The sequence below is a fragment of the Myotis nattereri genome (assembly GCF_964212035.1).
Source record: "Myotis nattereri genome assembly, chromosome: 8".
Taxonomy (NCBI): Eukaryota; Metazoa; Chordata; class Mammalia; order Chiroptera; family Vespertilionidae; genus Myotis; species Myotis nattereri.
In genome coordinates, this window is record NC_138083.1 from 67,992,010 (window position 1) to 68,007,149 (window position 15,140).

Here is a 15,140-nt window from a genome sequence, read left to right on the forward strand (position 1 = left end):
TGAGTACCTGCCTGCCATGTGCCAGGCATGGTTCCAGGGCCTGGAGCCTCAGGAATGAGGAGGAAGGCACAGGCCTGCGCTCACGGAGGGAGGGAGACAGGTCATCGGTGCGACTGCCGTTCACATGTAAAATAAAGTGATGCCCTGGTTCCTTAGGTTTGATGGTGCTGGGTGTTTTGTAAGCAGTGTCACATGCACGATCTCATTAGATAAGCCTGTGTGTGTATCGTAATAGCCGTTTTGTATTATTTTAAAATGAAGAGATTGAAGGGGGTCCCACAGCTGGAAAGAGGGACAAACCCATCGGACTCCGTGTTATTCTGGGCTTTCCTGGCAGAGATGAGGCTTTGTCCTGCCCTGTCACACTTGCTCTCCTGCCTGAGCTTCTGTGCCCAGTGGTCAGGCCAGGGTCAAAGTCAGGGCTTAGAAAATTAATCAATTATTAATTAACTAGAGGCCCGGTGCACGAAATTCGTGCACTGGGTGTGTGTGTGGGGGGAGTGTCCCTCAGCCCAGCCTGCCCCCTCTCACATACTGGGAGCCCTCAGGCGTTTACCCCCATCACCCTCCAATCGCAGGATCGGCCCCTTGCCCAGGCCTGACGCCTCTGACAGAGGCGTCAGGCCTGGGCAGGGGACCCTCATTTCCCCCCATCACTGGTTCTGCCCCCAGCCCAGGCCTGATGCTTCAGCCAGAGGCATAGACCCCCATCACCCTCTGATCACCTGATCGGCCCCTTGCCCAGGCCTGACGCCTCCGCCAGAGGTGTCAGGCTTGGACAGGGGACCTCCATCTCCCCCCGATCACTGGCTCTGGCCCCCACCCAGGCCTGAGGCCTCTGTCCCAGGAATCATGCCTGGGCAGGGGACCCCCATCTCCCTCTGATCACTCGCTCCACCCCCCGCCCAAGCCTGACGCCTCTGACCCAGGCTTCAGGCCTGGGCAAGGGGACCATCATATCCCCCCAATCTCCGGCTCAGCCCCCCGCCCAGGCCTGATGCCTCGGCCAGAGGAGTTGACCCTCATCACCCTCCGATCACCAATCACCGGATCGGCCCCTTGACCAGGCCTGAGGCCTCCGGCAGAGGTGTCAGGCCTGGGCAGGGGACCTCCAGCTCCCCACAGTTGCAGGCTCCGCCCCTGCCCAGGCCTAACGCCTCTGGCTGAGGCGTCCGGCTCGGGCAGCGGGGACCTGCAGTGGCAGCGGGGGGTGCCGCGATCGTGGGCTCCGCTTTAGGCCCAGGCAAGGGACCCCTAGCTCCCGGGACTGCCAGCTTCGACCGTGTCCAGCTCCCATCGCTGGCTCCACCCCTACTTCCTGCTATCACTGGCCAGGGCAGCAAAGGTGCCTGATTCTCCAATCATGGCTGGGGGGCAGGGCAAAGGCGGCCCCAGGGCCGCCTTTGCCCTGTCCCCCAGCTCTTAGCTCCCCCCAGGGTTTCCGATCACTGTCAGTGGGAGGGGGCTTCTTCCTGCTTTCCCTTTCGCCTCCCTGCATTGTGCCTACATATGCAAATTAACCGCCATATTGTTGGCAGTTAACTGCCAATCATAGTTGGCAGTTAATTTGCATATAGCCCTGATTAGCCAATGAAAAGGGTATCGTCGTACGCCAATTACCATTTTTCTCTTTTATTAGTGTAGATTACAATAACTTCAAGAAGGAGCAATGCTCCTGTGAACCTGAAGGGGGCGCTGTGCTGGATGGGACGGTGGTTGGAGCTGCTTTGGGTTGGTCATCAGGGAGGGCTCTCGGAGGTGGTAGTGTTTGTGCTGACACTGAACAGAAGGAACCACCCTCCCGTGCATACGAATACACACATACATGTGTGAGCCCCTGCTCCACCCACCTCAACAGCTGTGGGTGGGCTCAGCTTCCCGGGTGGCATCCAGGGGCAGGAAGCCATCCCTATTGGCAATGACCTGACCCAGTTCTCAGAGATGTTGCCTCTGGAGGACGAGCTTGGCCGTCTCTGGTCCTGAGCTTCCTCCCCACGCAGCACTGTGGGCGCCAGGTAGAGCGGGTGAGACAGGGGCCCTTGCCCAGTTTAGACCATTTACACGGATGGCAGGCAAGCCCGGCAAGGGCTGTGCCCAAGGGCTTCTCCAGCTCAAGGCCTCCACGCCTCCCCTTTATTCCTCACACAAGCCACTCCTGGGTCACACCTTTGGTTTATTGTATAAACCCGTAGTCGGCAAACCACGGCTCGAGAGCCACATGCGGCTCTTTGGCCCCTTGAGTGTGGCTCTTCCATAAAATACCATGTGCGGGCGCGCACATACAGTGCGATTGAAACTTCGTGGCCCATGTGCAGAAGTCGGTATTTTGTGGAAGAGCCACATTCAAGGGGCCAAAGAGCCGCATGTGGCTCACGAGCCGCGGTTTGCCGAGCCGCAGTTTGCCAACCACTGGTATAAACCATCCCCCTGCCTTCCTAAATAAGACATGGGCTCCTCCACCCAAGCTGTGGGTGGCTTCATTTGCATGGGAAAGAGACCCCATAAATGAGGCCACTGAGAGTGAGGCCTCCAGAAAGTCTCACTTGGACTTCCTACTCCCCTGGCTCAATCTGCATGTCTGTTTCCAGCTCACCTTTGAGGTTCTCCCAAGTGGAAACTGTTCTTATCTTGTGTCTTCTCCCTATTGAATTTACTGATTTTCTTGGTTCCATTTCTTTACATTAAATCCTACACCAGCGCTGCCCTATGAAATGATAATGCCAGCCATAAATGCAGATAACATAAGTAATTTAAAATTTTCTAATCGCTACATTTTTTAGAAACTAAAAAAGAAACTGGTGAAATTAATTTTAATGACATTTAATTTAACCCACTATGCCTGTAGTATCATCTCAATGTGTAATCAATAGAAAAAATTATTAATGGGGTATTTTACATGTTTCATATTGTTTCCAAAATCTGGCATGTAATTTTACATTTAGAACATATCTCAATTAGGACTAGTCACCTTTCAGGTGCCCACTACCATTTGTGGCTTGTGGCCGCCATTCAGGACAGCACACGAGCCTTTCCCATTTTCCTTCTGTAAATTAGATTTCCCTTCTCATCATCAATACTACTGTGTATTGTAAATATCTGGTGGGGGCAGGGGGAACCTTCTAAGCAGAGGAAACAACATGTGCAAAGGCCCTGAGGCAGGGCCAAGGAGACAGATGTGGCTGGAGCCTGGGAAAGGGATGAAGGCAATGAGATTGGAGAGCGAGGATAGAGCCAGACCCCGGAGGCTCTCCAGGGTTGTGGTGAGGAGGGCCAGTAGTTGACCAGGTGAGGGTTTGGCCTTTAGCCTCTGCCCACTCTCAAAGGACAACCAAATATCACTGGTGGCAATCAAATTAAAGGGCTACTGGACAAGCCTGTGCAACCAAATGTAAGATTGTGATGGAGATCCAATTGCAAATCCACACCCTTTTTGGGTCCGTTATTAAAAACATGAATCAGTCTTTTAACTGCCAAGAGAGGGTGATTTATATAAATCCAAGTCGCTCCTTGTAATGATTTGTATTAATGATCACAAGTATAGATTTTTCACAGGCAGCTTATCAGTGCAACAGGAATATGCAGCCAGGAAGTAATCGGAGCCCAGGGCTTTTATTGACAAGTTGACAGACATGATCCCTATCTCTCCGGCACCGTTTAGCATGAGTCATGGTTGATAACCACGGGGCATCTGCAGGCCTCAGCCATAGGGAAGTGAGGGTTGTTTCCAGCGGAATTTTGCAGAGAGCGTGTGCAGGTAGCACCTGGGCTTCAGAGCACCTTGGTCCTGCCTCATGGGCCCCCTCGAGTGACTTGGTCATAGTTATGTGTGGGAATTCAAGATACCCTGACGTTCTTTCATGCATTCAACGGATAGGTATTAAGCATCTGCTGTGCAGTGCACTGTCCTGGGAGCCTCAGGACTAGGGAAGGCTCATTCCAGGCAAAAATACGGAGTTAGAAATGAGCTGGGTGGGGAGGGACAGAAGGAATGTTGTGAGCGGTCGTGGAGCTAGCTGGGGTATATATAAATGGAGAGACCTGAGGCCAGGAGCCGACAGGACCAGGTCGCAGGGCACCTCGTGGGCATGGTGAGATTTGGAGTTTTATTCTTAGTGAAACAGACATGGATTGGGGACCTTAAGCAGGGGAGGGCCGTGATCTACCTTAGGTTTCAATAGGATCCCTCTGACTTTATGTTGAAATTAGCCCGCAGAGAACAAGGGCAGAGACAGGGACACCCATTTGGAGGCCGGTGCAGTGACTGGGCAGGTGACGATGGACGCTGGGCCCGGAGCAGAGCGGTGGAAGGGGCGGGACCGTGATGGATGGGTTAGAGGTCGGGGGTTCAGGAAAAGAGGGCTTCGAGATGACTCCTAAACTTTTGGCCTGAACCAGGGTGAGTGATTAATACCCATTTGTAGAAACAACACATTTTTGCTGCAGCAACATCATCTAACTAAGCCTCGTGCCTGAATCTGAGTGTAAGTCTGCATCTGTGACTCTCAAAGCCAGTAGGCTGTGCAAATGTAGGAAAAGAGCGTGTGATGAGGACATGGGAGAGAGGAGAGCAAAGAAATCCATGGCTTAAATACACAGATTCATTCTGTTGTTTTATAGATAGAGAGACGGAGGCCCAGAGAAATGAAGTTTCCTGTCCAAGGTCACACAACTAGAACATGGTTAAACAGGGTTTGAACCCGGCCCAGCTCTGCTTAACCAGTCTCCTGGGATGGCTATTATTTCTAGACTAAAGGCCCGATGCATGAAATTCCTGCAAGGGAATCGGCCCTCCCAGCCGCTGCGGCTTGCCTCAGCCCTCGCAGCCCCGGCTTTGTCTGGAAAGACGTCTGGTCTAATTAGCATATTACGCTTTTATTATTAAGTTAGTGTGTGTGTTTGTTAGTTTTCACCAGTACAGATACCGTTGCCAGAAGTGTCTTTATACACACAGTTTTGCACACCCAAAGTTAAATTTCAGGAAGTGGATACATGGTGGATGGTAGGTTGAGAGCCCTGGTTTTCCATGGCACCTGTCAGCTCCCACCTCGAAGCACTAACTTGCATAGATCGGTGCCTACTTGTCCTCCCTTCCGCTAATGAGCCAGCCCTTCCAATGGCAGGACTGGCTTTTGAAGGAGGCTGCCTTCCCCCAGGAGGTGAGGGATGGGAAGGTGGCAGTGCGGGGGAAGGGGGCTTTTTATAAACCGCTAGACAGACCCAGATCAATAATGCATGTTCCCAAAAAGGCCAGCACATTATCTCACAGTCCGCGACAACTGGCACACAGAGGGCGGTCCTAAAAAATTTATCATCTGCTATTTTCTGTTCATCCGTGTGGCAGTTCTGATGGTTCTCGGGGCTGGAGACTTCGCGACTAAGATAATTTCCAGGCTTCCTTCCAGTCCCAGGGTGGAAAACAGCCGTCCATCCTAATTAGGGTCTGCTTCAGGGAATCGGTGCGGGACGCGGCACAGAAGAGGGACTGCTTGTCCTGTTTCTAATTGCAGGGCCGCAAGGGGAGGGCTGCCTGTGCATGTTTCCTTTCCCTCCATGCCTCTGACACACCTCCTTGAGCTGTCACTCAGAAATGTCAAATGCCCAGGGGACCTGGTCCCAGGGCATATGAGTCAGACATGGCCTCACCTCTCAATACTGTACATGTTCAAAGCCATTGGGAAAAGCCCTGGGGTTGGGTGGCCTTCGGAGCCCAGCAGGGTCTCCGCTGGCCTTCGCCAGCAGATAGCAGGGCTCTGAGGAAGCACACGGAAGCCAAGTCTTGCTCGCACGTGTCCTTTGGTCAGAGGGCCCACGGACCGGTGACCCTGCCAGGGCTTACTGGTCTCATTCAGTCCCCACGATCCTTGGGTGAGCCTCGGGGGCTGGGCGGGCTCTGAGACTCAGGTGAGGTAGACACAGGCCCTACTGGAGCAGGGGAATACTTGCAGCATCCCAGGGCCGTCTGTTCTATTCTTTGAAATTTTCTTTAACGAGACTTACTTTTTTAGACTTAAATATTCTTTTGAAAGGAAGCTCTAAATTACTACTGTAAACGAAAGCCCAGTATCCATTGCCTTCGGGAAAAGGTCACTGCCAAACCCAGTACAACGGGAACAGCAGTGTTTTGACATTTCAGCAAGATGCTGCCTCCCACGGGGCTGGCATGAGGACAAGGAGTGGGGAGTCGGGGTGACTCTCTAAAGCAAAAAATCAAGAGCTGGTACCCAAAGAAGGCGGAATGCCTGGTGTGCCACGATCAAGTCCAGGAGATGCCCACAGCACCCTTACAGGCTCTCTCTGAGTTAGGTGCTCGGAGGGTGGACCAGATTCATTCACTCACAGGAGGGCTTAGCAGGTATTTAGTGAGCACCTACAACCTGGCAGCAAACAAAACAGGCAACATCTCTGCTGTTACGGAGCTTACATTCTAGTGCAAGAGTTATTTAAAATGCGTGTAAAGAATATAGTGCATAAGGTAGTGGAAAGTGATGAGAAGAATGAAGCAAGGAAGGGAAGCCAGCTAGGAAAGGGGTGGGGAAAGGGAGCGTGTGATTTGATGTAGGGTAGCCTCGCTGAGAAGGCAAGGGAAGGAAGGGAGCCAGTCGAGGGGTTTCCCCTGGGGAAGAGCATTCCAGGCAGAGGGAACAGTGGGTGTGAAGGCCCTGAGGCGGAAGCAGGCTCACAGAGCAGCCAAGAGGCCTGATTGGCAGAGCAGTGGGAGCATGGGGACAAGGAGGCAGTGAGGTCTGAGCGGTAACGGGAGGGTGGGAGGTTGGGTCACGCAGGGCCTCTGAACCAGGGAGAGGACTTTGGCTTTCTGCTGAGTTGGGTACCAGTAGAGAACATTGAGCAGAGGAAGAACATCATCAGACATATGTCTTCATACGACCCCTCTGGCTATTATGTGAAGAACAGACTAACGGGATGTCATAGAGCAGGGACTACAGTGAGGAGAGGACAGCAATGGCCCAGGCAGGAGGTGATGGAGGCTCAGACCCGAGTGGGGAAGAGGGGTTAGATGCTGCACATGGAAGGTGGGGCTGATAAGTTGTGCTGATGAATCTGATGTGGAGCGGGAGCGACGAGTCAATAATTCCAAGATGTTGGCCCAGACATCTGCAGGGAGGGATTTTCTGTTTGCGGAGCTGGGGAAAGCTGTGGTGGGGACCTGGTCAGTTGCAGATGCCTGGGAACTGCCAAGAGGAGCTATCCAAGGAGCCAGCCTCAGAGTCAGAGTTCAGGAGAGAGTCCCAGGCCTGGGTGGGCCTGGACCAGGGAAGTGTGGGGATTGCATGCAGATGGTTTGCCTGTTCGGGCTTTCCTGGGTCCAAGACCCTCACAAGGTTCTCAGAGGTCTGGGATCCTAAATATTGCAGGCCTCCAGCCTAAAGGGCTGCTTGTAGGAGAGGCTGGCCTTTGGGAGAAAGGCCTGGGAGGGTTTCTGGCCAGGCACTTGTTTTCCATTTCCATCTGTGAACACAAGGAAACCACACCCTGAGCTGCGGACTGATATCCCGGAGTCAGTTCGACATAGCAGGCTTGGGCGCTCTGCAGCAGCCATGCGGCTGGACGCCCAGGACAGGTGCCCAGATCCCGGACACCAGGTCGGGGGTGACTTCCGGCTCGGCCTCTGAGGTCCCAGCTCCTGACGTGCTGCTCGCTAGGGAGGGAAAAGCATGTCGAGGCAGGTTATCTTGGGAAGAAGAGGCTCATTTGGACCCACCCTGGTGTTCAACTTGCCAAGCACATTCCTGCAAGACTTTTTTTTTTTTTCCCTCTCAATTCAGCAACACTTGGGAAATCGCTTAAATTCTGGAAGCTAAGTATATCGGGATTAAATTCGGCTGCATGTAAAAGAAAATATAAAATAGCAATGGCTTAAACAAGATAGGAGTTTGCATCTCACTCACATAAAAATATCTGGAAGTTGGCAGTTCCGGGCTGGCACGGTGGCTTCAAGATTAGCTGGGACCCCAGCTCCTTCTCTGCCTTTCTGTTGCACCATGCGTATCACCTGGCTTCCATTTTCAAGGCATCCTCTTGGTGCAGAATGGCTGCTTGAGCTCCATCCATCACAGCCATATTCCAGGCAGTAAGAAGAAAGATGCAGAAGAGCAAAAGGATGGACCTTCCAGTTGTGTCAGCTCCTTTGAAGGACCTCAGCCTAGACATCACACACCACAGAGCTTATGAGCCCCGTCGTCTCAGCAAAAAAAAAAAAAAAATGTGGGGCACACAAGACATTTGGTTTGTTCAAGTGGTAATGCAGCACCCAAGGTTAGTTAGTAGCAATGGGGTCATCCCCACCCAAGATTAAGGGGATGAGAGGAGCAAGTGGTTACTGGAAGCTGGAGACACCAAGACCACCTACCAGGAGCTGTCACCCTCCGTCGACACCACAGGATCCATACCCCAACCTCAGTTCATCTTTCCCTGATCTACCAAGCCCCGCATTGGCCACACCCAGCCCAAAGCCAGAGAGCGAAGTCACCTGTGGGTACAGCTCCGGGTCAGCTCCTCGCTCCCCCCTCCCCCCAACTGGAGAGCTGGGCAGAGGGAGTCTCCGGAAGGCCAGTGAGGACCACTCCCACATGTGGCTACAAGAGAGGCTCAGAAGCTAGTTTCCTGGCTGAGTGCATCAAAGATTTAACCAGGACCTGTTGAGAAGAAAGGGAAACAGATTTTGGTGGGTTGCCCAGGGTCGTGGCCCAGCCGAGATCAAGAGCAAGGGTCCCAGGGAGGGGCAGCACCTCTGGCAGGGGCGGTGTGGTCATGGGATGGGTGCTGCGCGTGAGGAGGAGTCATTCGTGTGGAAACGGGGGTGGGGGAGCATCTCAGGCAGAAGGAAAAGTGCAGGAGGTGTGTGGCAGGAAGGACAGCCAGCGGGACCTGGGAGTGAGCAGGAGAATGCTGGGGGTGAGGGCAGCGGGGCGACAGGGGAGGTCAATAGAGAGTCACTGAAATGTTCTGAGCCGGCCACATGCATGACTCACGTTTTCAGCGGTCCATCTGGCCAAGGGGAGAAAGGGGGTGACCCAGGACAAGAGCAGAATCAGGGAGACCAGTTGTCCATGTGGGAGAGGATGGGGGCTCGCAGAGGGAGAGGGGTGGATGGAGCGTGTCCTGTTCTGAAGGTCTGGCAGCAGAACTTGTTGATGGATCGCAAGTGGGAGGGGGGTGAAGGAGAATCAAGGATGACTCCTAGGTTTTTGGCTGAGCTGTTGGGCAGATGGTGGTGCCATTTACAGAGATGGGAGACTGGGGGAGGAGGAACGGGTTTCCAAGCTTACGACTGACGTCAGCCTGCTGTGCCACCATCACCCACCAGGCCAGGGGCTAGGGGACTGGCTCTGTGCAGCCCGCCCTGAAGAACGGGCAAAGGGCAGAGCAGGCTGGAGATCACTGCGGGGGGGGGGGGGGGGGGCGGGGGGAGGGGGCGTTGGAGGATTACAAGTGAACGGAACGTTTCTAGGTGGAGTTTCACAGAGAGGAAGGGACCAGTGATTGCCATTTATTACCAGGGTGGCCTGCCCTTTCCCAGGGTCCCCTGCCACCTCCTCTCCATGGAGAACGACCTGATCAGACTTTCCTCCCTGAACCTTCTGCAGCCAGAGCCAGCAGAAGGCAGAGGAGGAAAAATTAACTTCCTGATCTCTCTGACAGCCCAGTGTTCATTAATGAAATTCCAATACTGCCTCTTCGACATCTGCTTAATTCATTAGGAACCAATTTCGAGCCTTAGCTTTTCATAGCTAAAGACAGAAATTGCATTTGACTTCATTTTGTAATATCCAAGAACCAGGAATGGTTTCCCCTTGGCCACCATGTGGTGAGGAAATCTCGGGTTTTGAGAAGCAGGTCCCAGGAACCCAGTGTCGTTATTCTGAATTGTTGCCAGCAGACTACAGTGAGCTCGTTCCAGCCCGGGAAACAATGGAGTCCTCAGCTCCAGATGTGGACTCGGGTTGCTGCGGTTACTCTCCCAGCCGCCACCCCCACCCCCCGCCTTTCTCTCACCCTCCTGCTAGGGACAGAGCTGTTTGGTTGGGGTCTGATGGCTCCTAAAGAGGTATCCCTTGGGCAGGCAGCTCACAGTCTGATCCAGTGACATTGTGGGCATTCCAGGGGCACTGGAGGGCCGGATGAGGGCTGCCACCTGGGTTCCAACCTGACAGGTGCATAGTGGCTGGAGGATGGTGCAGGACAGAGTCTTTCTCACCTATGGCCTCAGCTCAGGGACCTGCACCCCCTGCCTGTGCAGGGCAAGGCTCTGTTCCAGCCTTTACCCAGACCCGCAGCCTCACTCCTCCCTCTTCACGCTGTCCTTTGCGGGTCTCTGGGCCACAGTAAGTGTTACTTCGTTGGTTTACTTAGCTGGTCCCTTCATCTGGAATAGAATCAGCCAAAGGTTGCAAACTAAACGCCCACAGGGCCAGGCAGGTATTGCAAACGAGGGAAGTGGGCATGGTGGGGACCAGGGAGAACCGGACCGGACCGGGCCCTTCTGCAGCCAGCTTTGCGTAAATGCACCTGTTGGCCCATCAAGGCCAGATCTTTGTATTTTTCATGCAAAGCCTGAAAGCTGGATCGATGTGAAATCTCCCAATTAAAAATACAAGGTTAGCAATTAATTCAAACTTTTAAACACTTTCGAACAGACTGAAAAATCAAACCCACGAGCAGACAAGGTTCTGTCCAGAGGCCCTCCGTTCGGGAGCTGGGTTACGCTGTAATTGGGAGCCACAATAATTAAAATTGTCCAAAGCTAACATGCATGAGGTGCTTCCTGTGTGCCAAGCATTGAACCACAGACCTTCCCTATTCTTTCTCAGCTAGGGTTCTGCAGCAGTCCCGGTGAGAGATGGTTCTCTTCAGACACAGGCTTCATTTTCCTCAGGCCCCACCCTCACTGCTTTCCCAGGGAGGCCCTCACGTCCCAGGCTCTGACGACTTACACAGGATTTTAAGAAAACAAGCGTGGGAAGGTGTCATCTCCTTAGTTACCCATCAAAACCAGTGCCCCTGTGCCATCAGGATTGGGGCTATAGGAGGTTGCCTGGGAGGGGTGCAGGGTGCGTCTGCTCCCAGCTGACACACGCCTCTAGGGCAGAACATGGACATGAGCCCCCTAAGCCCCAGGAAGGGCCAACATCGGGTCATGTTTTGAATCTTGAAAGCCCCCCCCCACCCCCCCACCCCCCCGGCACCTGCTAAGTCCCCATAGGTAGCCATTACTCTAACCCAGACCTTTAGAAAAGCAAATTAACTCAGTGGCTCCTAAAGTGCCCAGGGAACTCACAAGGTCATCTCAGGTGGCAGGTCAACAAATACTGATTTTACTGCTTAGGAACTTATTTTGATAGACATCAAAAAATATGTCATTAGCACATCAAACCCAGAATTTCACAGTTACTTGGATTGAGAGTCAAGTTTATTTTTTTAAAGTCACTTTAAAGCAAAATATCAAATAAATAATAGCGCAGGCGGTGCATGGAGAGAACCAAAGAAAAGCCATCACAATGTAGGTGGTCAAAGGGGTGTCATGGGAGAAAAGCCACGTTCCTGGCAGGCGAGTGGTTTGGGCAGCAAAATGTAAGTGCCATCTTCACGGTAGGGGTGGGGCTTCCCCGAGAGGTGTGAGGTGACTTCACCCCTGGCCAGCGAGGTAGGAAGGTTTGATCACGGAAAGAAACCGAGTCTGTTTTTGTCTGCATGTCCCCAGGTTTACGTTGGACAAAGTAAGTTTTGGTTGGCTGGCTCGGCTTTGTTTAAAATATTGAAAACCGGCCTTTTTATTTCTGTGTGGCCCTGTCTTCCCAGTTGCTCCCTCCCACCGGAGCCGTCCGTCCTCATTAGGGCTGTGCCGGGCTAGGAGATTCGGTCAGATGTTTTCGTGTTCCAGATGTGGCTTGACAGAGCCTCGTCGCTCTGGCAGTTGTAATAAAGCAGGTTACTGTCCCCAAGGGGAGGCCTAACGTGTAGCGCTACTTATGCACAGATGCCACTGCGTCTCACAGCGTGGTTAAATTTTGCTGTGCTGGCGGGCCGACACAGCTCTGCTGCAGCCCCCTTACCGGGGCAGGGGTGAGCGCACCGCACAGGCAGGCACAGGGAGCTACGGTCCAGAGCAGCCAATGGCTCACTTCTCTGAAATTAGTGGGATGGAGATATAAGCGCTTAGAGACCCTGGTTTTGAGCCCATTAAAAATAAGAAACGGTTCTGCAGGCTGTTTGCTTTTCGCCAGCGCAGCATTCGGGGCTGCTGACGGCAGGTGAATTATCCACCAGGTGACGGCCTCCCTGCTCCAGGAGAAGGGTCTGATGGGTCAGTGGGCGGCTTTGTCCTGTCTGCCGCCTCTGGAGACCAAGAGAGGCTGGAAATTTCATTCCTAGCGGCTTCCCCCTTCATTGTTTGTGAAGAGCAGGCAAAGGGTTGATTCTGCCTGGACTGCCCTAGATTCATTTCTTCAAGAAATATTTATTGAGCACTTATTGTATGCCAGGCACTGTTCTAGGCTGGGGCTGTGAGGCACAGTCAGTATTTGCAGCCCTCATAGCACTGGCATCTGGGGCTATAGGGGAATGACAAGCAAGATAAGTATGTAAAAATGTAAAAAAGATAATGTGTCAGAGTTGAAAATGTGAAACAAGGAAGAGGATATGAAATATCCGGCAGCGAGTAAAATTGTGGATGTGGGGGGCAGGGAAGGCCTCACTGGGAAGAGAACTTCTGAGTGGAGACCAGAAGGGGGTGAGGGCACAGGCCGTGGGGGGACCAGGCAGGAGGAATAGCATGGCAGAGGCTCTGAGGTGGGTGTGAGCCTGGCTGCAGAATAGGCTGGGAGGGGGCTGGGGCTGGGGCCAGGGCTGGGGCTGGGGCCGGGGCCGGGGCCGGGGCCGGGGCCGGGGCCAGGGCCTGCAGGGCCTGTGGTGACCGTGGGGACTTTGTTCTGAGTAAGTGGGAGCTATGGAGGATGCTGAGGAGAGGGGCACTCTGACTGCTCCATAGGGAATAAACAGAGTCCGGTCAGGAAGCAGTTGACTTAATTCAGAGGAAAGAGTGTGAGCTGCATCCCAGAGAGGAGGCCACAGGGCTCTGCTGTGGACATGCTTTGAAGAACAGCAGGCATTGCTGATGGATTAGATGTGGGGATGGAAATACGGGGCCCTGGAGTAGCCAAGATGATTTCCCGAGTAACTGGAGGCAAAGGGAGGAGCTGCAGGAGGAGCCATGAGGGGACAGGTGACAGCAGGAGCTCAGCTTTGGGTGCGTGGCACCCAAGGTGTCTATTAGCACCTCTTCCAAGTGGCACCACTGGGTGGACAGTTCTGGGCTGCACCAAGCCAGTGCGTCCCGAGCACCGCCAGCCCCTGGCCTTCCACAGTTTCCACCATATCTATGTGCCACCTGTACTCTTATTTACTTATTTTTAATTTTTTTAAAAAAAATAGAACAGGCTCCCACTACCCTGAGTGAGAGAAGCTCGCATTCCTTGCCCCAAATGGAAGGAAAGTAGAACATGTGATCAAATATAAGCTAATTCTGCTGCCTTCCTGGGGCTCCAAGCAGGTGGCCGGTTCCCTCCGTGTCAAAGTAGACGGTGTGCAGTGTTACAGAGACTCTCCTGGACTTTACCAGGAGTGAAAGGAGCCCCTCTCCCCGCACTGGCATCCCGGTGGTTGGTGCTGTGACCCTGTGCCACTCTCACTGCTGCTGTGCCAGCCAAGGTCACCTCTGGGATGGCTAGGGGACCGATATGCCTAGAGTCCAGGGACTGTTCTGAGCCTTGCTCTAGCCAAGAGTTGATCAAGTACATGTGCACTTCCTTGTTCAGTATCACCACCAACCACGTGGCATAAACTGAATGTTTCCTAAAGTGACACCCAGCACCCATCTCTCCCATCAGACAAGCCTGGGTCTGAGTCCTCACATCCCACTTCCCCAGCTGGCTCTGCGGCCTCGACCAGTCATTTTACTCCCTGCACCCCGTTCCTTCTTCTGGTAAATGAGCTGTTGGGAGGATTAAGTTAAACGGTGTATGTCATGTGCCCAGCACAATGTACACAATCACCTTTCAGCCAATGACAGTCACCGCGTTAATAATAAGGATGAATTCTGTTGACATAGAAACGGCCCTCTACCCCACAAACAGGTTGGAGCTGATCAACAGCTCAGTTACATTAGGAATTGCAAAACCAAGGCCTTCAGGGACCAGGCAGATAATGTGTGTGAGACTATAGGGAGTGCTGGGGAGCGCAGCCAACTAGAGAGCATATGATCTGTTTAGTACTATTGAAAGTTAAATTTTTAAATCCCCTGCACAACACCCACATACACAGTACATCCATGGACACAACGTGGCTTGGGCTCCTGAGTTATATGGAAACCCAAAGAGTAAGATGATTTTTTTGGTTAAGCAGATATTTACTGAGCATCCATTATGTGCCAGGCACTGTTCTAGGCTTGGGAATATGACAGTGAACAAAGCAGGCCCTTTTTGTTTAGTTGTGTGTGTTTTTTCTAATTGATTTTAGAGAGAGAGAAAGGGAGAGGGAGAGAATGATTGTTGAGAGAAAGAAACATAGATCAGCTGGCTCCTGCATCCTCTACTGGGAATCAAGCCCACAACCCAGGCATGTGCCCTGAGTGGGAATTGAACCAGCTTGGGACTATGCTCAACCAGCTGAGCCACACCATCCAGGACAGGCCTAAATCCCTACCCCCATGGAGCTGTTCCCGTGGTAGCCATAGGCAGCGTGCAAACAAGTGAACAAACAAGTGAACTAGAAACGGCTTTCAGCCTGAGGGAAGTGAGGCAGGGAAGAGAGTGGGGAGGCCTGGAGGGGGAAGGGCGATTTCAGTACTGGGTCAGGGAAGGTCTCTCTGGGATGTCTGATGTTTGGTCAGTAACCTGAAGGAGGCCAGGAGGGAGCATCCCAGGGGGAGGACACTTCTCTGGCAAAAGCCATGAGGTGGTAAAGTGGCCGATATTCAAGCTTGGGCTTCTAGGGCGTGGCCTTGCTATCTTAGTTGGTGGTAAAAATTCAAGGTGGAAGGAATGGATTGGCCGGCAGAAGGCGGCCTGGGGCTGGTGAGATCCCCCACGCTCCATCAGGTTTCAGCAAGTCAGCACCAGCTGGTT

The 15,140-nt window shown here is 53.0% G+C and overlaps 1 protein-coding gene across 3 annotated transcripts in view; it reads left to right on the forward strand.

The window, feature by feature from the left end:
• Window positions 1-15,140, forward strand: part of SULF2 (sulfatase 2) — a 99,081-nt gene that overhangs the window by 25,613 nt on the left and 58,328 nt on the right. The window lies entirely within an intron of this gene.